The sequence below is a fragment of the Pteropus alecto genome, unplaced genomic scaffold (assembly GCF_000325575.1).
Source record: "Pteropus alecto unplaced genomic scaffold, ASM32557v1 scaffold134, whole genome shotgun sequence".
NCBI classification, from domain to species: Eukaryota; Metazoa; Chordata; class Mammalia; order Chiroptera; family Pteropodidae; genus Pteropus; species Pteropus alecto.
In genome coordinates, this window is record NW_006436283.1 from 7,978,048 (window position 1) to 8,000,430 (window position 22,383).

The following is a 22,383-nucleotide window of genomic DNA, read 5'->3' on the forward strand; positions in this document are numbered from 1 at the left end:
AGAATTTTTTTCTACAAAATAGTGATATAACTTTACAAAATTTGTTTTCAATTTGGTCTAACATTCTTCGCACTGCATAATAGATTATTTGGCTAAGTATTCACTTTATCCTGCATTTATCACTCCAGGATACTCTTAAAGCTCCCTTACTTGAATTAATTGATTTCTTTTCTTGCTTTTTTTTTTTTCTCTTGAACTCCACAAAACTCATCATCTAATCTACTAACTCTCACTCCAAAGCAAGCAACTGGTGGGGGAACGTTTATCTTTTTTTGCTGTTTTTAATATTTAGAATTACATATGAAGATTTTTGTTTTTAGGGGAAGATAAAGGACAGAAAGTGTAAAACTTTTGGATAAAGTACCAATAAAAGGTTTACCTGTTGTCCCAAGCAAAAGCTGCTTCCTTGTAGAAATAGGTGATTCTAGGTCTGAGCAGGATGTATAAGATAAGCCTAAAAAAAAACTCTTGTCATAACAGAAATCCAAGAAGTTATTCAAAACTACTGGGTTTGGTAAAAAAGACTCAGAAGTCAAATTGAAGAGGCCCCACAAATAGGAGGGACACTTGAGATTTAATAACATCATATCGGCAATTAATAGAAACATTTCAGATATATTTATATCCATAAGTTCAGAGTGATACTAAAATGAAAATACCACATAAGTCATCTTTGAAGAAAGCAAGAGAAATAATACATTATTCTAAATACTGGTAAATAAGGAGAAAGTCTCAAGTGTTTATCCTGACATTTCTATATGAACAGTACTTGAGGTTAACTGAATAATTGACAGATTTTTATATAGAAGTAATCCAGCTAATTAAAAAGTGAAACCAGGAAATCAAATCAGTCACTTATGCTACCTTCAAGAATTTTGAGATCTGTTATCAGTTAAAGTGCTTTTAGTTGCAAGAAACAGAACCAACACTGGCTTGTTTAGGTAAAAAGGAATCAAGCAGCGGATTAGGGGCTGAAAAAATTGACGAGCTGTTAAAGGAACAGGCTTGGAAAATACACCAGATAAAGACTGCTTCAGGCAGCCAAGAAACACAAAGCCATCCGATTATCTTTCAAGGAGAGACATTTTCACCAGGATGCTGTGGCTACAGGACATTGCCACTGCTACTTCTATGTATGGATTTTCTTCATCATTGTCTTACTTGCTCAAGATTCAAACCCTAGAGAAGAGCATCTGATTGTCTTTGCCCATATATTGCTCCCTGGGGATGGCTGAAGCAGAGAGAGGCTCTGGTCCCTCTTGATGCTATAAAATAGGAAAGGCAATGCCTTGTGTCAGTATCAAAATGTTCATGTGTGTTTACTGTGCAGTTTAGTAATAAAATATCTTTATATGTTTGTATTGATAATAGATCCTGTTAATATGTATTATATATTTATAAATAAAAAATGCAATAAACGATGTAATCAAAGACAACGGGAGAAATAGAAGGAATTTTACACATACTACTCCATGTAGTGCCTCGTCACGTAATACGTACATCTCTAGACTCTTCATGGAAGACACTTTTATTACCTTTCAGATAGCCTCATAATTCAGAGGAATATGTCAGATTACTAACCTGAAATGAGTAAGGCCAGTGTTGAAGTCTAACTCTTTATGACCACTAAATTCAGCTGCTAGCAGAATCCAAGAAGAAATTTTGCGCAATCAATAGATTAACTCGATAGATGGCATTTGCTGTGTTGGGTAGGTAGTGACAACTCCTATTAAGGAAAGAGAATCCCAGAGAGCGGGAACAGCATGAACAAAACTAGATAATGGAAAAAAATATTGGCAAGGCAAGTTAAGGTTAAGATGAAATCTTGTAATGCTTTAACGACCAGGCTAAGAAAGGAATTTAGCCTTGGGTCTGTGCATTCTTGAGAGCCGTTAGATATTTTTGGCCAGGGTGAGTTACATTGTCTGAACCGTGCCTCGGGAACATTAATTTGACAAAATTTCATTAAATTATGAGTCACTATATGCTATTCTTATTAAAAGAATGTGGCCATGCTTTCTATTCTTTATATAGGGACACAAAAAGTGTTCTCCATTATTTTTTTATATTAAAATAATCCTTGGGTAAATCCATTCCTGTGGATAATTTTAAACTTGTCTTAGGCAAAAAGATATCACACATATAGCAATATTTGCTTTTTTCAACAGCTAATATTTTATTTAAATTAAAATTTGTACTTGAACACATAAAAATCTCGAAAGGTGCCTTTGTGTTTAATATGCATCCCAGTATTTCATTAAGAGAATAAGAAATGAAACCAAGGCAGAGCAAATGACTTTAAGAATATCAAATTATGAATTTGTGTCAAAACTAATACAAGTCAAATTCAGTTCTCGTGACTCCGAATCCAACTCTGCCTTGCACATTCCACCACACAATTGCTGTCTCCTTTCTTGTCTGCTCTATAGCAAACAATCTCACAGAAACTTCTGCAGGTAGCTGAGCATGCTGTGTGTAGGAAACACTTACAATTTAAGGAAAATCTTTCAAATTTACCTGGTATTTTATTTATCCAACTTTTGTAAAAGTTGACAAGGCTACCATCTTGAAAACATCAAAGTTGGTCTGCTTCCAACACCCATATCTTGAAACCTGATTTCTAGGATGTAAAATTATCAACAGATCGGCAGCTTACCATTTAGATATTAGATGTCTAAATCCAACGAGAGATGGAAAATCATATAAAATTTCATTATATTTATCTTGTATAGAAAGAGTAAAAGAAGATTTATTTTTCGACCAACTTCTTAAAAAAAAACTCAGAGTAAGTGCCAAGAGAGCATTTTAGGTCTTTTAATATAAATTATCAGTAAGATCAGTCATCATTATTTACTACGCATAATCCACTTTTATTTTTTTAAAAAACAAAAGGAGAAATCTAATCTTGCTTATTTTTCTTTACTTAGCTAAATTCATTGCATAGCTTTTTGAAAGGGTTAAATAATTTCCTCCTCTTCTGCACATTTTTTTTTTCTTTTTGTGTGTGAGGTTCCCCACTAACCGTAGCTCTGTCCAAAAGGAAATTAAAATGAAATACATCAGGCATGCTGGGACTTCACACTTCAGAGACTTACAAAGCAATATGGCCTGGTTAAATTGATTGTCACTTTAACTACCCACAGCTACTCTTCAGGAAGGGGGCTTACGGTTTTACTGTTCTTAACGGGACCATATCCCTTTTCCAATGGCTTAATTTAGGTTGTGCTGAAATTCCTATTAAAATCAGAGTCATTAATATTTCATTAAAAATACCCATGATGTCAGAAGCAGCCATTCCAGGCCTGCCAATTTACAAAGAAAACTACCCTTTCCCCCAAGGGTTGTGCTAACATCCTGATATCCAGACCTACATTTACATTTTTCCATCAACCCAAACAAAAAGCAAAAATGAGAGAAGGAATATATCAAGTGACTGCTGTCGTTTGGTGCCTTCTGTGTTTTGATGTCATCAGATTGTGCCGTTTGTTAGCCCTTGAATGAGATCATAAAATCTGACTTCAAGAATGTAAAATTATCAACAGATCAGCAGGCTGACCATTTAGATAGCTTAGCTTTGCACCCCAAATTTGAGCATTTGACAAATGGATATGGGGACTCCCTGTGTCAAGTGTACTGAAAAGATTTTATTTTAACAATGACAACAACAACAAAAAGCCAGAGCCACTTTACAGTCACAGAGCTGCCCAATGAATGTGCATGTAAAATTTCAACCATAACTAAAACTTGTTGTCACGCACTCAGTCAGTTACTTGTGGATATTTATTATTCTTCACTATTTGCTTTAGAAGAAACCTCTTGTCACATAGAGTTTGGTTTAGAGCTGTGATTTTCAGTATTTGCTTGTAGAGAGAAAATGACTCCCAAAGTAGATGAAAGGACTCTCCTTCAACTGACTTGAAAGCCATTTGAGTGTTTTCTGTGGATGACATATTCTCTAGCCTTCCAGTCTAGCCTCCTTCAGCTTTTTGATCTAGAATACCATACATCTGTCCTTAGAACACTCATGCATGCTTTCTTCTCCTTGTTTTTAAACTTCATATGCCTTTCAAAAATCAGAGAGCAAAAATTTGCTTGTCACTGTCCATCAATATAAAAAAAAGCTTATTTAACTTACCAAAACATATTTGTTGTCAAATTATGCTTTTTTTTTTTGTTAATTTTGTTCATATTTGTCAGGAAGACAAGGCCACAGAATATATTATTTTATGCTAAGTATGATCTTCATATTAATCTTAAAATTATGATATCTTTTCTCCTTTTTCTTACTTTACACTTTGTTTATTGTTTTACTTAAAAAATTTTTTTTAATTTAAAAAAATGCAAACGTGTTAGATTACTTTAGCGATTTCCCCCCCCTTTGTGTTGAGCTGCAAGTGGAGTTAGTTTTTTTTTCTTTAGAGCTTTCACTACTAAGACTGAGAATGTATGTAAAAGTTCTATGACAGTACAGAAGGAAAACAGCTTTTTCTGTACAATGTCTAAAAGAGGGGAAAATACTTTGGATTTTCACGTACTTATCTTAAGACGTTCCCATCACATATTTCGGGTTGTAGATTCCAGGTTTGGAATTTTCCAATGTTATATAAACAGAATTGGTACACACACACATTAAGATGAATTAATTATTATTTCTCTTGATGGTTCTTACCATCACTTTCTCTTCATGTGAATTTATTTAAAAGAAAAGTAAACCTTTGGTAACAACTATTTGCAGTTTAAAAATCAATAAACTTCAGTTTTTCAGGAAACATATAAACAAAAATCTTAGTCTGTCCTATGACTTCTAAATATTCCATTTTCAGCACGATAACTTTCTCTAAAAATTCTGTAGGAGCAATTTCTCTCTTCTCCAATACACTCCCCAATTCCCAACTTCAATGATCACACAGCCTATTCCATTTTTACTGTAATAGTCTGTGACTACTGTTAGAACCCTGGGGTTCTCTCTAACTTGTCTCATATTATATCCTTAGCATTTTCCATGGTACCTACTATACACTAAGTCCTCATTCTAGGTTATTTCTCTTGATAAACCTAAATGAATGGCATAATTCGCTTCCGATACTGAGAAATGAATGAGACAGGTATCTTTCTAGGCAAAGATAGCACAGTAACCAAAAGTTTGCCTCAACCAGAAATGCAGAAAGCATATTTATACCTGGGGTGACTTTCCAGATTTAGAGCAATGACAAATAATGAAGAAATCTAAGTAAGGCTCTAGCAGGAATTTAAGGTAAAACATAAACCAATTGCCTCTTCCTCCCAGATCCCCATTCATCATTTTAATTAATGTACGTCCAAAGTATAACTTCATCATTTCCTTGAAATTCCTTTTTCGAAGGTCAAGAATAATTGGTAGGAGAAAACATAAGTATAGCCTCCTCAAATCAGAGCACTATATTACCTGAGTAGAAATCACCCATAGCATTAACCGTAGACTAATGCCCAGGCTCCCCAGCAAAAACACTTCATTTCATTCTTAGAGGAAATAGAAGAAATCAAAATTCGAAATGCTTCCAATTATCCCATAGAATTAACCTAATTTTAAATTTTGATTCAGAAATGTTCCATTGTACATAGAGAGGGAACCGTACATATTTGCATATTCTGAAATATCAGTCCAAAGAAAGTAATTTCTAAGACTTAAAACTTGGATTTTGCCATTCTGTGTCTAAATGAGGATGAATCAAATTGTATATTAAAATTTTCACATTCTTTAAGTAATACATAATGATTCCAGAAAAAAATAATTACTATTCATAATCTATAAAACAAAAAATCTAAAATGATGCCGCTGCCTAGAGCCAGCTACTGCTAATATTAGTGTAGAGAGGCTTCTTTAGTTTTTGAAGGTGTCCGTATGTGTATGCTTATGTGTTTCTTTATTCTTTCATTTTTAAAGTATTTTTTAAGCAATTCCCATTGAAATAATCAGTTTAAAATTTTCAACAATGCAAATAAACACATAAATAAAAAATATTAGTAGTCAAGAAGTATTGTGTTGTATGAATTTAATAATAATTTTATTTAATCTGTCTACTTTTGTTAAGCATTGTGTTGCTTCATCTTAACACAACAAATAAAACTTCGATAAGCCATTTCGATCTACGTTTCTGTCCATGTGGTTAATCAATTACCTTTTGGCTATAAGTTTCTAAAGGAAGGACTGCTAGATTAAATATGTATATTATTTTTAACTTTTCTTAACACTATTAAATTGGCCTCCTGAAAGATCTGAAAAATTAAGATACATTTTCTTTGTAAGGTTTTCATAATCGGATATTATAAGTTGAAAGGGAAATTATTCATGTTGTTCTCTATTACTGCATATTTCTTTTTATCATTTTTTATTTATAATTCCTAAATGCTAAAATTTCATATTTTTATAAGATAGGAATTTATTTTTGACAAAGTTTCCAAAATTTATATTGAAATAATCCAACTTTTCCCAAGTGAATTGAAAATGCATATTTATCATTTAAAAAATATTAATATTACATTACCAATCAGACTATTTTCAGATTCTCCTCTTTTTCACTGACCTCTCTGTCCCAGAGACAGTGGCAAAGTATTTGACTTAATTTAGCTTTATAATATATTTAGCAGTCTGAAATTTCCTTTTTAAATTTTTAAGTGTTTGTTATTTGTCCTAAAAAAGAAGTGAGTCATAAGTAGATGACCATGTAAGTAACATATATATGAAAGATAAATCTAATGACACTTGAACAAAATATTGCTTTTAGAAGATTGGTACGCTCAATTGCCTTTGCCAGTGAAATTCTTGGAGATAGGTATTTTCATTTGAGGAAGCTGAGATTTAAAGAAGTTCTAAGATTGACTATGATTAGAAAACTGGTAAAAAGTAGAAGCAAGTTGTAAACCTGGATCACATTAAATTAAATAGCGTACACTGGCAGTGATGTCCTGTGTGACTATCTGGAACAGGAATGGTCAGGTTCTAGATACTCATATGTCTAGAAAAATAAAGCAATATGGTTCAGGCTTATTTTTAAAAAAACAGAATAAAGAATGTATTTATAAAAAACAAAGTGATAATATTGACCAACTGAATTCCGAAGGAAAAAGAAAAAAAACAAAAAACAAAGAGAAGCTAGCCCACATGATTTTCTGCTCCAAGCAATGACTCAAAAGTAGACATGATGACTTCCTGCAACTATTTGAATTATATAAACACTACAGAGGAATAGGGGGAAAAAATGTTAAAATAGAGGAAATTAATGTGATAAAGACTAAAATAAGAAATGTGGTCTGAATAGAAGGAGAAAAACAGCCTGATGATGTGTTCTCTTGGATTCTCCATTTTATAAATGAAAATTAGATAAAACCACAGTTTCATAATTTTTATCTACTTGAACAAGTAAACACAGATTATGTAAACCTGTCAAATGGATGACCTAGCCAAACATCTCTTCATTTCTAAAATGGCGAGGGCAATAATCGTGCCATTAAGGTGGCCTAAGCTTGAGTCATCTTTAAATCGAATGCAAAGAAGAAATGCTTGTGAAATCACAAGAGACAATGTACCAACAAACTCTACATTGATCTCCAGGCCAAAGACATGCAGATAAACACAGATTCAACGAGGGCCGGATTAATACACAAAACGATTGCACTGGAGGAAAAATGTGATGTTCAGATTTCTCTGCCTGATTTCTGGAAATCAGTCTATTTTTATTGTACCTTAGCCAGGGATTCTAATGAATAGAACATCTGCTTGACTATGTTTTGTATTGCAGCGCAATCAAAGGGGGTGTAGAAGGAACGGGAACCACATTCACTGATTCTCCAGCCTAGATAGAACTCTCATTAGATTTGTAATAAAGAAAGGAAGAAAGGGAAAGAAGGGGAAATAGAAGAGAAAAAGAAGGGAAAAAGAAAAGGATCAAATACATAAAACAAAAACATCATTTGGCTAAAATGATTTAGGACACATAATAATTATACCAAATACAGAATCTTTTTATTACTTTTTACTTCATTTTTGTTAAGGTATAATTGACACAAAATTATATTTAAAGTGTACATTGTGGTGATTTTCCGTACATATATATTATGAAAGGATTTCTTCTTTGTCCTTTTAAGGTGGAGTTGCCTATATTGGTCTATTTCAATGATTTTTTTTCCTGGTGTACAGTCAACTTATATATTCTTCAGATTCAGGTCTTTTCCTGAAAGAGTTTATGTTATTCCATTTTGATTTGGGGACTTCTGCTCCATATTTCCCAGTCATTTCTTCTGGAATTCCAGTCATCTCTAAGTCTATATACTCTTCTCTACTTCCTATATCTTTTACTTACTATATCTCATTTAAGCCATTCTGACTTGGGTTTTCTGCTGGGCAACCAAATCAAACAGGAGTAGATGTGATAGATATGCGTTTTCACCACCACGTCATCAATACAAAGTGAAAGACACGTTAGGATTTCCAGCAGTGGAATTTTAATCTCCACGTTCTAGGGGAAGCTGACTGACTAGGGACAGCTATCAATAAGCCCTGTTCTGTTCTGCTCGCCTTCACTCCCTGAACATGATATGTCTCTGTCTGATACCCCTTCTGGTGCCGCTGCCTGAAATATCACTGACAAGCTCTGCACAATCGAGAAGAAACTTCATTGTCTCCGAGACATTCTGCCTGGTGTATCTCTTTCACAGATTCTTCCAAAAGCTTCTGTCTGGGACACGAAAGGAAACCCAATTGGAGCACTTGATATCAATCCCGAGCTGTATCTTGGCCAAAAGTTTCAGACTCAATCTTTCTAAAGTTTGCATATTAGAAAGATTCTTACCAAGTTCCTCAATTTAATTTTTCCTAAATTGCTTTATCAAAAGGAAGAGTTAATGTCTTTCTTTAACCTCATCATAACTTTATTAAAAAGTTTGGAGAAAGTTTTAGCATGTGGATAGAATCTTTTATTCTGTCTCTTGTCATAAAGCAAGATTTTTCCATATACAATAAAATGCTAATATTATTATATATATATTATTTTAGGGATACCTCAATGTAGGTTTTGAACTTGGCCTTATTTAGATACCTGTACTCAAACTACTGATTTACTAAAAACTCTTGATCATTGTGTAATGAACAATCATTATTTTTTCGATTAAAAATGTGTCTCGGATAAAATAAAAAAGAAGTGTTAATTGTAAATGAATGCGTGTTTTTAAAAGGCCTGCCTGCTGCATCTTTATTTTTAACTTTTATTACATCTTGATTTTTATTTTAGATGTTCTGGCGCATGGACCAGACCCTCCCTCCAGAGTCAAGGACCTTGATGGGTTAGTACTGTCACCTGCCGATGACACAGCGATGTCTCCTCAGACAATGCCCGTGGTGGAAGGAAGCTGCTGTGTGCTTTCCTCAGGGGTATAGTTCATATATAAGGACTGGCCAATGCAGGGTCTGACCTCTTGCCTCCATTTGGGACAGCTATACATGAAAGGGCTAGTCTGCTTGAAATGTGCTGTAAATGTGAAATACACACCAGTTTTTGAAGACTGAATGTAAACATTAATAATTTAAACATGTTGACTCTATATTAAAATGATAAATTTTAAACACATCGAATTCAATTAAATATACTATTAAAATGAATTTGACTTAGTTTTTATTATTATTATCATTATTTTTAATTAGCTACTGATTTAAAATCACATATGTGGCTTTCACCTGTGGCTCATATTTTGTTTCCGTAAGATAAACATTATTTAGAGAACTAGGAACAGTTGGTGTGCCTGGGACAGAACGAGAGAAAGAAAAGAAAGGGAGAAAGCAGAACAGAGGGCCAACCACCTACATAAAGAGGCGCTGTAGGCTATAGGTGATAGTCCCTACTATGAAATGCAGAATATGAACCACTGCAGAGTTTGCAGCGGAGGGCATTTATTCTGATAGAATATTGAAAAGGGGCCCTGTGTTTTCTGTGATGAGCTTGGACAACAATGAAGCAAAAGGAAGGGCAGGAAAATTAGTTCAGAGAGCTGTGTACTCAACTAAGCAAGAGGGGAGGGTGACTTGGACCAGGTAATGCAGAGAATATCTTCCAGAAAGCAGTAGTAATAAAGAGAGGAAAACATAGGAGAGGAAAGATAATAAAAGTAGGGATAACTCTAAGAGATTCAGAGATGGGATAAAATAAATGAACGAATGAATGAATGAATGAATGAATAATAAAACACAATTTTCCAAACCTGAAAAATGTCTTTAGTTCTGAAAAAGTCACCAATTAAAACAGGAATCAGCAACAGACACATTGTTTTGAGATTCAGACGTGAAAGATTAAATAGATATACTAAAAACTTGTAGTAGAAATAAAACAGATCGTATATTAAGAAACTGACCCTTTAACTTCTCAGTAGGAACATCAAATACGAATAGAATATTGACTGAATACTACTGGTAGAGTATCTCAAGCAGAGAAGCAAAGAAAGCTCGAGGGTGACAGTTTCGCATGAGGAGTAGGGAGCGTTAGTTCAGATGGGGGAGAAAGATCTCAATCCGGAGTTGGGGATTATCTCCAAGGTGTGTGCATATTGGGGGGTATAATTAATAGAGTGCTAAGGTCTGGGCTTGAATACTAGGAAAAATTGGTGACAGCAGTCTGACAGGTCTTTTGGAACACTGAAAAATAGAAATAGGTATGAAAATAGGTATTCAAGAAAATGGAAGATTATTAAGGGTAAGAAAATTTTAAATTATGTAAGCAGTGAATTATATTTGTAACATAATGTGAACATGGATAACAGATTAAACCCCTTAATTGTGATAATATTACCATGATAGAATAGGAGAAGGGAAAATATGGTGAGTATGCCATAAAGCAAAACCTTTATCTACTGTTACAGGAATTTGATAATGTCTAAAATTGATAAATATCTATTGATATTAATTTATACTAAATTCAAGTGTGGTATTATTTACTAAATATATTAGGTAGATAGATAGATGATAGATAATATAAATGATAGGTGATTGAAAGATAGATAGATGATAGATGATAGATAGATGATAGATTATAGAGTGATATAGATGATAGATAGATAGGTGTTAGATAGATGAATGAAGGTAAATACCAAAGGAAATTGAAAATATTGTTCTCTCGGAAAGCATGATTAAATATTCAGAAGGATTGCTATGGGAGAGGAGGAGATAGTGATTTTTCTTATAAGCATTTGCTACTTTTTGTTAACTTTGTGTGATAGATTGCAGTATTATTGTCAGTTCCTTACTCCTTTATAACAACTACACCCTTACTTAACTCAGAGCCTTCTGCTATGGACAAAGAAACTTCCCTCACCTTCTGCTGTGGGGCTTGGACATCTGGCCGCGTGACTTGTTTCTGCCAGTGGAATGGTAGCAAACATCAAACATACGCAGAGATTCACAGCACACTCTTGTGATTTGGCTTGCCCGTGTGTGCCTCTGAGATCCACCAAGAGTAGAACAGGAAGCTGTTGATTCAAGGAGAATGAGGAAATCTGTGACATCAACTTGAACCTGACTCACGACATGGGGCCGGGCCCCATGGATCCCAGACAAATCCTGCAGATCCACAGCCAACCCATGAGCAAGGAGATGAATGGTAGCTGTTATAAGCCACCAAGAGCATTGAAGTTGATCAGTTAATTAAAAATTATTTAATGCTTTACCTTTATGGCATATACACTGTGAATAAATTAATGAAAACAATTAAAAATAATCGTAATAACAAAAAAAAAGAACACAGTGGGAAAGTAGGATTCCATACACTGGACTTTCTCCCACTCTACTAAAGTAGGCACATCTCTATCTGTCTACTCCATGATGACAATGCTAAAATCCAGTTTTCTCTTCCCAGGAGTAGCACGAATGACTCAGCATGAGCAATCTACTGGATCACTATCGTCCAAAAGGCTGGAATAAAACACCATACAGTATCCTTTCCCTGACTCGATCATCTCCTCCTTTTCAGAAAGCCACTCCATGCTTCTGACCCCTCTGGCCACGCTTAACCTTCAAGGCCTTCCCCAGACCTTTCTCTCGTGTGCACCTCGGTGTCCCTGTTGGGGGAGGTGTGACATCTGCTTCCCTCCTGCGCTCCACCACTTCATTGCTGAAAGGAAAGTCAGGGCAGGAAATCAAGAGTTGAAGAGGCCAAGGGAAGATTCATGGGCACAAATCATAGAGGGATCGAGTGGGTTTTGAGGGGAAGATAAGTTTTGGATACATAAAGCAGAGTACACAGGGGGTTCCTTTTTACTTTGTGAAATAGAAAATCGCTTATAAGACCCCCAAAGGGAAATCAGTGGCTTCCTCCCCCATGGAGAAACTTTCCTGCCTTTACAGGAACCACATAAATTATACCTCTATTATAAGAAAGGATCGGCCTCTTATTAAGACCCATAAATCAACAGTTATTTTATTTTCACAAAGCGAAAGCATATTTTAAACGGCATATGGGTTTATATAATTTATATTTCTGTGTATAAATATGGTACTGAGATATCTACTTACATTTAAATAATTATTTGGGGGGATACATTATTTTACTCTGTATAAAAAGCCAGATATAATGTGTAAAATAAGGGGCTTTAAATTATTATTAGTTCATATGAGTATTGTACTAGAGTGTTGAAAATGATTAGAGTGAGAGAGGCTGAGATCAAATTCTAGCCTGTTATCTCTTATAAACTATAACCTTGGGATTTTATTTGTTTGCTTGTTTGTTTGTTTACCACTGTAAACTTAGTGTCATCACAGATGCCTAGCACATGATCTGAGTTCAATATATGTTTGTTAAACAAAATGAATTAGTGAGTAATGCTGAGATAAGATGTCTGAGTTCTTGAGCGGGAAGTGACTTCCCCAAATTCAGACAATTTGTAACACACTCAGGGCGAGAAGCCAGCCAGCTGTTTCCCAATTGAATATTTTCATCAGGCTCAACCATGTATGTTATGTGTATCTTTTTGTGTCCAAGAACTGGAAACTAAATTCAATTTACTAAAGAAATTAAATAGGAATTAAATCAATGGTCCCTGGGATATTGCTTAAGACCCTTAACACTGGGAAAGATAATACGTGTCTCAGGAACACATCAGGGTTTGTGCGTGTCCAGGACTCATTTCTTCCTTAGTTGTCTGTTAATGTCTGTGTGAGAGTATCCTTTTTCTTTCTCACGGCAGAACAGGGGAAATGATCACTGATGATACCTTAACTGATGATACTCGTGATGGTTCATTTTATGTGTCAATCAAACTGGGATGGCCATGGGATGCTCAGATACTTGTTTAAATATTATCTCTGGGTGCATCTATGAGAACGTTTCTGGATGAGATTGCATTTGAATCTGTAGACTGACTAGATTGCCCTGTTCGATGTGTGTGTGTGTAGTGGTTGGGGGGTGGAGCGAGACGCTCATTCAACCCTTTGAAGGCCCAAAAAGAACAAAAGGGCTGAACAAAGGAGTATTTATTCTCTCTGCCTGCATGCCTTTGAGCTGGTGCATTGGTCTTCTCCTGCCTTCAGACTCAGATTCAGACTGGAATTATACCATCACTTCTCGTGAGTCTCCAGCTTGCCCATTGCAGATCTTAGGAGTTCTCAGCTTCCAAAGTCACGTGAGCCCATTCCTTATAATAACTATCGTCTATTAATCATCTCTCTATCATCTATCCTCTGTCATCTATCATCTACCTATCTACCTATCATCTACCTATCTACCTATCATCTATCTATCATCTAGCTATCCATCATCTATCATCTATCTATCTATATCTCTTCTATTGATTGTTTCTCTAGAGTCAAGACGAATACAAGTTGCCTTTTCCTTTTGGAAACCTCTTCATTTGAAAGAAAATTGTCTGATGATTTTAGTTTCATTTCAAAATGCAGTCAAAGTGTATTACTGGCCAAGCTTGGGTAGAGTGTTCAACCCAGGACAATCAGCTGTTGCTAAAAGGCAGGACCACATTATATTCATGTAGTGTATTTGGCGACTATGAAGGGAGAGGAGGTATCAGTTTTCAGAAAAGGGGATGATTTAAAGACTCAATCCAGCAAATTTCTACTATATTATGATATTGCCTTTGGATTATCCATAATTTGTGTGTGTGTGTGGGTGGGTGGGTGTAGATGTTCACACTCTACAAGAGTTAATGTTGGCTGTGGAACATTCTTAGGAATGATAAAATTAGTTCTGCTTAAATTTTACTCAGGATTTTAATATATTTTCAAAAATAAAAACATCCCTTCACTTAATGTATCAAAATAATGTTGTTTGATCAGAATAGATCAAAATAATGTATTTATTGGCTGTAACAAAAAATCATCAATTAAAGTGTGTGAAGGTAGCTCTAAGACTAACTTGATACTTAACCTGATAGTTTGCTGGGGGTTTTTTCTTTATTTTGTATTCTTGCTCATCACTAACCCTGAAATTTCAAATAATGAGAAAAGCTTTTCATTGAAATGTATTCAAAAATCACTTCAAAATGATTAAATTGTGGTCTTATATAGTCAAATAACTTAAGAACCATATTTGAATGCCTTCTCATCCTCTACATCATTCCAGAAAGTTCTCAGAATGACCACGTCTTATAAGATGAAAATATCATATCTATTCAGGGAAGGAAAAGGAGAAAAATTGTTTAGTTAGTTATTTCGTGCAATAAAGACAAGAGAAACAAAAGCTACTTGATTAAAGAACATATTGGTTACCTGTTTATGTTCAAATGGTCTAAAAGAATCTAGAAAATCATGGACCTCTTTCAATACAAATGTATACAGAATAAAGTACATGCCTTATAATTGTGGATTCATATCGTTAGTTACCATTCTAAGTTCTGCAGACTAAAATAACAGCAATATGGCCTGCACAGTTACTGCTGTAAGATTTAGGACATATTTTACTTTACAAACACTGTAGGGGGCTATAAAACAGCATCCATTTAAACCAACTCCTTTAGAAAGAAAGGCTACACTTTATCCAAGCATTTTTAGGCCTCTGAATGCAAAGCGTTGGGGAAAAGTATATCCATTTATACCTGTACTTACACATATTCCAGCAAGAAAAATGCAGTGTGTCCAGATTCTATCCCAGCAAATAAAGTTTGTATTGATGTTCTGCTAATCTGATCTTGTATGACAAAGACCATTGAGGGAGAAAGCTGAGTCTCCAAGGCTAATTAGTCTCTTGAAAATTTCTCTCTTAAGGAGTTAATCTCTCATTGACCCAGCAAACCATTGTGACATTAAGTGTTTTGTACTCATCAGTTATGGGGTGAAGTATCAGGACTAGTCTCTATGTCTGTTTCTGATTGAAGTGATGGAGAAAAAGCCTTTCCTTCTAAATGCACCAGCTAATTCTCCCTCCCTATTATGTATGTGTGTTGTTTGGGATGGAACACAGATGCCTCTGATTACTGAATTGCACTGAGTACTATACAGAAATTTGCAAACACCAACTTTCATAGTGGTCATTCTAGGTTGTGTGGGGGTAGGATGGGGTGTGGGGAGGGAGAAGGCTTAGGAAATGTCTCAATTGAAACTCAAAATCATAAAACTGTTGAATTAGAATTGATGGAAACTAAACTCAAATTTTAGAAAAGGAACAAATTAAATTTGTAGTTTAAAACATTCAAGAATAGGAAAAAAGGAGGCATAAATGCTTTCGTTGGTAAATTCTATGGAACATTTACAATAGACATAATACAAATTGTACACAATCTCTCCAGAAAATGAGAGAGAACTTAACACTTTTGAGACTAGAATTACCCTAATACGCAAACCAAATAAAGACATTTTAAGAAAAGAAAATTATAGATCAATATCTGTGATGGATTGAATTTTGTGTCTCCAAAATTCATTTTGAAGCACCAACTCTCAGTGTGGTGGCATTTGGGGATGGGGTATTGAGGGTTGGACCCTAGTCCCATAGGATCGATATCCTTATAAAAGAGGAAGAGCTGCTTAGTTTTCTCTCTGCACATGCACAGAATAAATGGTTTCAGCCACTAAGATTTGAAGTTGTTTGCTACTCAAAAATAACTGGAATAAAGAAAGGCTATCTTGTTGTAAAGCTTAGAAAGAAAGAAGCCTCAAGATAGGAGGCTACACTTAATCCTAAACTCTGTGCATAACACTACCCTTTCCCTGCCAACTTGGCAACCAGATGTCTCGAAGACACACCATGGTATCCTAAAGATTTTATGTTTTGTATATTGCCTTCCTCCTCTTATATCTGCAAAAGGGGATTATCAGAGTGTCCTTACACTAATTCCAGTGCCACCAAAATATTACATCGATATCATAAGAACGATCTCTCTCAGGATAATTCTCATTATCTTCTGAATTAACTTCAGAAGGGCCATTTACATCATTCTATATAGGTTTAATTCTTAAGGTTCCTAAGTTACTATCAGCTTAGCTCAGAGGCCAGGCACACACCCACATACTCTGCCTGGCTCAGAGTATGTTGGTTCTAAGGTACTGCAGTGCTCAAACTGAATTATTCAGTACGCCTAGCAATAGCTCCAAATTCTTTTGTATGTCTCCACAGGACACAGAAACATTTGCAAATGGAATTCCTAGAAAAGACTTGAATTTCCTAGAGTAAGTATGCAAATTTGAGTTAATAACTATATTAACGAGGCCATGTGGATTTACACAGAGAAAAATTTTCCATAGCTAATATTTTACCCTTCGACCCTAGTCAGCCATCTCACAAATAGGTAAACAGGTATAAGAAGAAACATGAGAAAGTGTGAAATGTGAACTTAATGAAAGTCTATCTTTTTTCCAAAACCCAAAGGAAAATTACTTTATTATTTATTTACTCCTACATTTTTTTCCCAAAATATATCTGAACCTGCTAAATGTGAGGATTAAGGTAATGAAAGCCATCTTTTAACCCAACAGTTTTTGCAGGCAATAGTAAATCAAGGGTGTTCAAAATACGTGTGTTTTTAGTTTACCTGAAACTAATAGCCATCAGACTGGTGATATTTAATTCATTGAAAGAATATCAAGAATGCATGACATCAACGAATATGTAATGATGAAATGCATGGAGGTGGAGAGAGAAACACATAGTTATAATATAGCCAAGGCATAGTAAACAAAAATGTAAATCTCTAGTGCAAAATTTTTAATTTTTTCCCTTTCGTTTATTCCCACTAATGGCTTTGACCCACAAGCAATCTGAAAAGTCTTCACTTACCTCTCATTTATGCCTTATCAACATTTATAGGCATGTGGGTAGCCTTATCTAAGATATATTAAACTGAACCTGTGTCCACGTGACAAAAATGAAGTAAATCTTAACAAAAAAAAGTTAAAATATTTACTGGCAAGTATTCTTAAAGCTTCAACAAAATATCATCAGGTGTAAATTAATGTTTATTAGGATAGACGCTTTTAGACACTTAGAATGATTGTATTAGTTATTCCATATTCCTGGGGTCTTAACAGAAATGAGAGGAGAGTAATACTTAAGCTTAGCCTTATCTTTCAGCATTGAGGACATATTTCACTTGCTGAATTGTCATCGCTTTGCATTGCTTTAGAACCAACTTGATATGGCCATGGAAAGAATTAGTGAACTCAAAGGTAAGGTAAATAGAAATTAAATAAACAGAAACAAAAAGTGGAAAAAGGGAGAACACTGTGCAGATTTTTTGAGAGTCCTAGAACCATATCAAATGGCCTAACATATCTGCAATTAAAGATCCAAGAGAGAAAGAAGAGGGCAGAATTTTAAGAGATAAAAGCCAAGAATTATTCAAAACAATGAATTAAAAGACATAGATTTTCAAATTAGATTTAAAAAGCAAGACCCAATTATATATTGTCTATGAGAAATCTACTCTAAGTGTAAATTATAGATTGACTGAAGTAAAAGAAATCACACCATAATCAAAACGAAGCTAGAATTCATATCCAATAGATTAGACATCATTTAAAAAAAAAATCACCAGAAATAATGAGGAATATTACAAAATGATAAAGGGATGAACTCACCAAAGTCATAATTTAAATGTATTTATACCTTAAAACAGAGCTTCAAAATATATAATGCAAAAACTGATAGAACAGGAGAAATAGACAGATCCACAATTATAGGTAGAGACTTTAGCATCCTTCTCTCAGGAATTAATAATAAATTAGACAGACAACCTACAAGGTCATAGAAGACCTGATTAGCATGGTCAACCGACTTGACCTAATTGGCACCTAGAGACCGTTCCACCCAACGCGAAGAATTCGCATTCAAGATCACATAATTCACCATGACAAGCCCCATATTTTGTCTTTAAACAAACTAAAATTTTTTAGTGTTGAAATCATACAAAGTGTGTTTTCTGTCCACAATGGAATTAAACTAAAAATTAATAATAGAAACATATCTGGGAAATCCCAACCATCTGAAAACTAAATAACACATATCTAAAGACTTGATAAGTCAAAGAAGAAATCAAAAGGCAAATGCGGTTTTTGTTGGAATAAAAATGAAGATGAACATAAAACATTTCTGGGAAGCAGCTGGAACACTGATGAATCTGTCTTTGTGGAGGCACAGGCTGAATCTGACAGTTCCACTTCTCAGCTGCTCTGCAGTCTTCCCCTCTCTGTTCTTGGATTTCTCTACTGTCACTTGGGACGCCTGCAGCAACTTATCAGAAATTCAACTCCCTTGGAAATAAGAGAACTTGGAGATTCAAGGAAGCTGAGATTCCATAGAGAAACTCATGAATATTGGAGGCAAGAAACGTGAGATTCCAACCCTCAAGAAAAAAATACCAAGATAAATTTTATACATTTTTCAGAGCGTTCTCAAGCAAAATTGAGATACAGTTAGTTGCCGTGGAAATGACCAAATCAATAACATGCTTTAGGATTGGTATTTCTCCTTTACTATGACATTATTCTTATGTTTTTACTCCCTTTGTTTGGATCAATTCCCAAAATTAACGTGCATGCAAGCCATCTCCTCAGCCTATTTCTTGAAAGAACTGAGGCTAAGAAAAGATTATAAATGTTTTCCTTTTGATAATCTTTTCATATATCGCTCTCTTTTGCTATTATGAATAATATCGTGGTGGACTTAATTATATATATATATCATTATATCACATATATATATTATATCAAAGATATATATATATATCTTTGCCATCCACACACATATACATGAATGTTGGATAGATTCCCGGGACTAGTATGTTAGGTAAAAGGGTTCACACATTTTAAATTTTGGTAAATAATGCAAATTTTTTCTTTCAACGGTTATAACTTTATATTCTCACCAAAGTTCAGTGAGTTGCTTGCTATTTATATTGTAAATGTCATTTCTTTCCAACACCACTGTAGATCCTTTGGTAGTAAAGACTAACTTCATTATACTATTTCCCCAGTATTATCATAGTGTCTGTTGGAAACGTTCATAAGTTCAAAGTTTGTGCAGAAATAAATATTATTTCTATAAGATGTACCATTTCCCCAGTATTATCATAGTGTCTGTTGGAAACATGTTCATAAGTTCAAAGTTTGTGCATAAATAAATATTATTTCTATAAGAAAGGACAAGTAGGATGCAAGATCCAAATATTCCAACCTTTAGGAATTCCATCAAAACAGAGGTGGTCAGTCCATGAGGCTCACACTCCAGAACTGGCCAAAACATTTAAAGACTTTTTTTAGTCTCCAGTATTCATATAATTGAAATATTCATTCAGTGATTACTAACATAGCAAATAACAGAAAACAAAATGAAATTATGCATGTTCTTATGAGGTAGCCTCATAGTTAATTATTTAGATTTTTAAAAAGAATTTATTTATATGGAAATATAGTAATACAGTAGTAGTATTTTCACAATATACTTGATGGGTGGGTAATTCTCTAAGAAAAATAAAAGCCGTAAATATGAAAATTTATGAAGGCTCAATTGCTGCAAACTTTTCTATTGCAGAAAAGTAGTTAAAATCTTAGTTGCTGACTTTCCCCCGGGATAAAATTTTTACTGGAAAGGTGGTTGGACTATGGAAACATTTACCAGCTGCAGGTATAATACGGTGTCTGTTGTCAGACTCACATTTTCATTGGTTTATTTCTGGAGGATTATTTAGATGGCTGTGGTCTATATATCCAGACCCCAAGGAAAGAAAAAAAAAGAGAGAGAGAGAAAGAAAGAAAAAGGACGCTATGAGGTGTGCCTCCTTACTACAGAATAGTGATTTGTTATGCATTTGTCTGAGTTAAATATAGCAGCCAGTCATCTTGCACAGTCCTATATTATATTCTGCTCACTCGAAAAAGAAACATTTGTTTGGATAGTCGAAGTAGTCTCAATAAAAACCACAGCTCCCTTCTCCACTCCTACGTTTATTTAAGGTAGATTTGCAGTGCTTGTGATATAAATTTCACCAATTAATCAATAAAAATTGAAATTTGTCTGACTCATTAATGCCATCATCTTTGACTTAGATTTGTTATTACTTTAAGGACGGTGATTTTGAACGTGACATTCCTACTGGGGTAGCAATTATTTGGAAGAGGGAGCTGGCTGACTGTTCTTTCCCCTGGGTTATTAATCAATTGGTGGGTTGAGGGCAAAAATTAATTAGAAATTACAAAAACCTTCCTTCATTATATTAAATGGCTTATTGAAAACAAATAACCTCACCTGCATTAACTCTATGAGTTCATAGATTAAAGAAATTGAATTGAATTCATTACGAGCGGTTTTCAGTTCCCAAGCTGAGACCAATCTAGTGTTCAAAGGCAGTCCTCTGTCTCAAAGGGAGCCTAGGACTTCAGGTTATGCTGCCATTTCTGGTGTGTCCAGACATTTGCTAGTCCCAAGGTCTATTGTGATTTGATTGAAACTAATGCAGTTTCAGCCATTTACAGTTGCAGTATGGATGTGATTACAGTCAAGAGAATCAGGTCTTAAGTATACGTTGATTGTTGTAAAATATTTGGTAACTTAAATCTTCAGTAGCAGGATTCAAAAGTTTGAGTTCTATAATAAGAATTCAATGTGAGATTATGTTTTATTCCTGCATTTGAGTATTTACTATATTTTTCAAGAGAAAGATAAAGTATATCGTGGATGGATTTGTCCTAATTCGCTTTAGATATCGATTTTATCATTCTCACAAATTAAACACATCACAGAATGTATTTATGTCTAACAACCATACCTGTAATATTAAAAAAAAAAAGATCACTTTCCTTCATGTTTATTTGTAGAAGAGCCAAAAAAGCTTTCAGTTGGACACCCTACTTTCTGTTTTAATAAAGGTAAATGCATTTTTGTTGATTATTATAAAAGCACTTTATAAAACATACTACCATCTTCATTATAAAAAACACAAAACAGGATGATGAAATAAACTTAAGTCATTTATGACTCTAGCATTCAAAGACCGCCATTGTATATAAGGCTATGTGTATATATGCACACGCAAATTTATCTTTTGCAAAATTTAGTGTTGATTTAAAAATTGATTTCATGTTATATAAAAAAATGTAGACATGGTTGTTTCGCTTAATCTTATGGCATAAGTATGTCATGGTTACTTACATATTTTCAAAAAACTAATCATGGACTCAATTTCAAAGTTTTCCCTTCTTACTTTTCTCTTTTACTTTCTTGAAGTGGCATGAGCATGTTAAGATGATAAATTTTGGTGTTTTTCAGGCCTGGGCCAACATTTATTAACTCTATGACCATTTTCAAGTTATAAATTTATTGCATCTCTTAGCATCAGTTTTATGTTTGTGAAATGGGGCTATCTCCTTTCTAAAAAGGAGTAACTGTAACATTGTATCTGAAATGAAATAACAGCTCAATAAAGGTAGCTGTTAATATTTGCATCCTGTAATTTTTCAACAGAAGTTCTCCAAATGATTTTTAAATCCTCAACATTCAATGATAATGAACTCCAGTATCAAAGAACACATTTTTTTTTTCTTACAGGTATAGAAGTCAGCAGGGGATGATGACTGAATGGATGAGCATTTTTAATTTTTATGCCTTTAAAAAATCACCCTGCAGATATTTTCCCTTCAACAAAGTTTCGTTTGGCCTTAGTTCAATCCATGCTTTTTTGCTGGTACTTCTGTTACTTCCCTGAGTTGTCCATCTTTTTCTGTCCATTTACATTCACTACTGAGAGCTGTCTCTGCCCTTAACGAGGTAAGTCCCTCTGAGTAGAGATGCGATTACACGCCATACGTTTTAAATGAAGGCTGTTTAAAGACCTCGATCTCAAATATATTTCCTTACCATCTCTCTAAATAAAGTGAAGATGTTCTATTCTATAACTAACACACTTAACTCCACACTTTCTTTTCCTGGA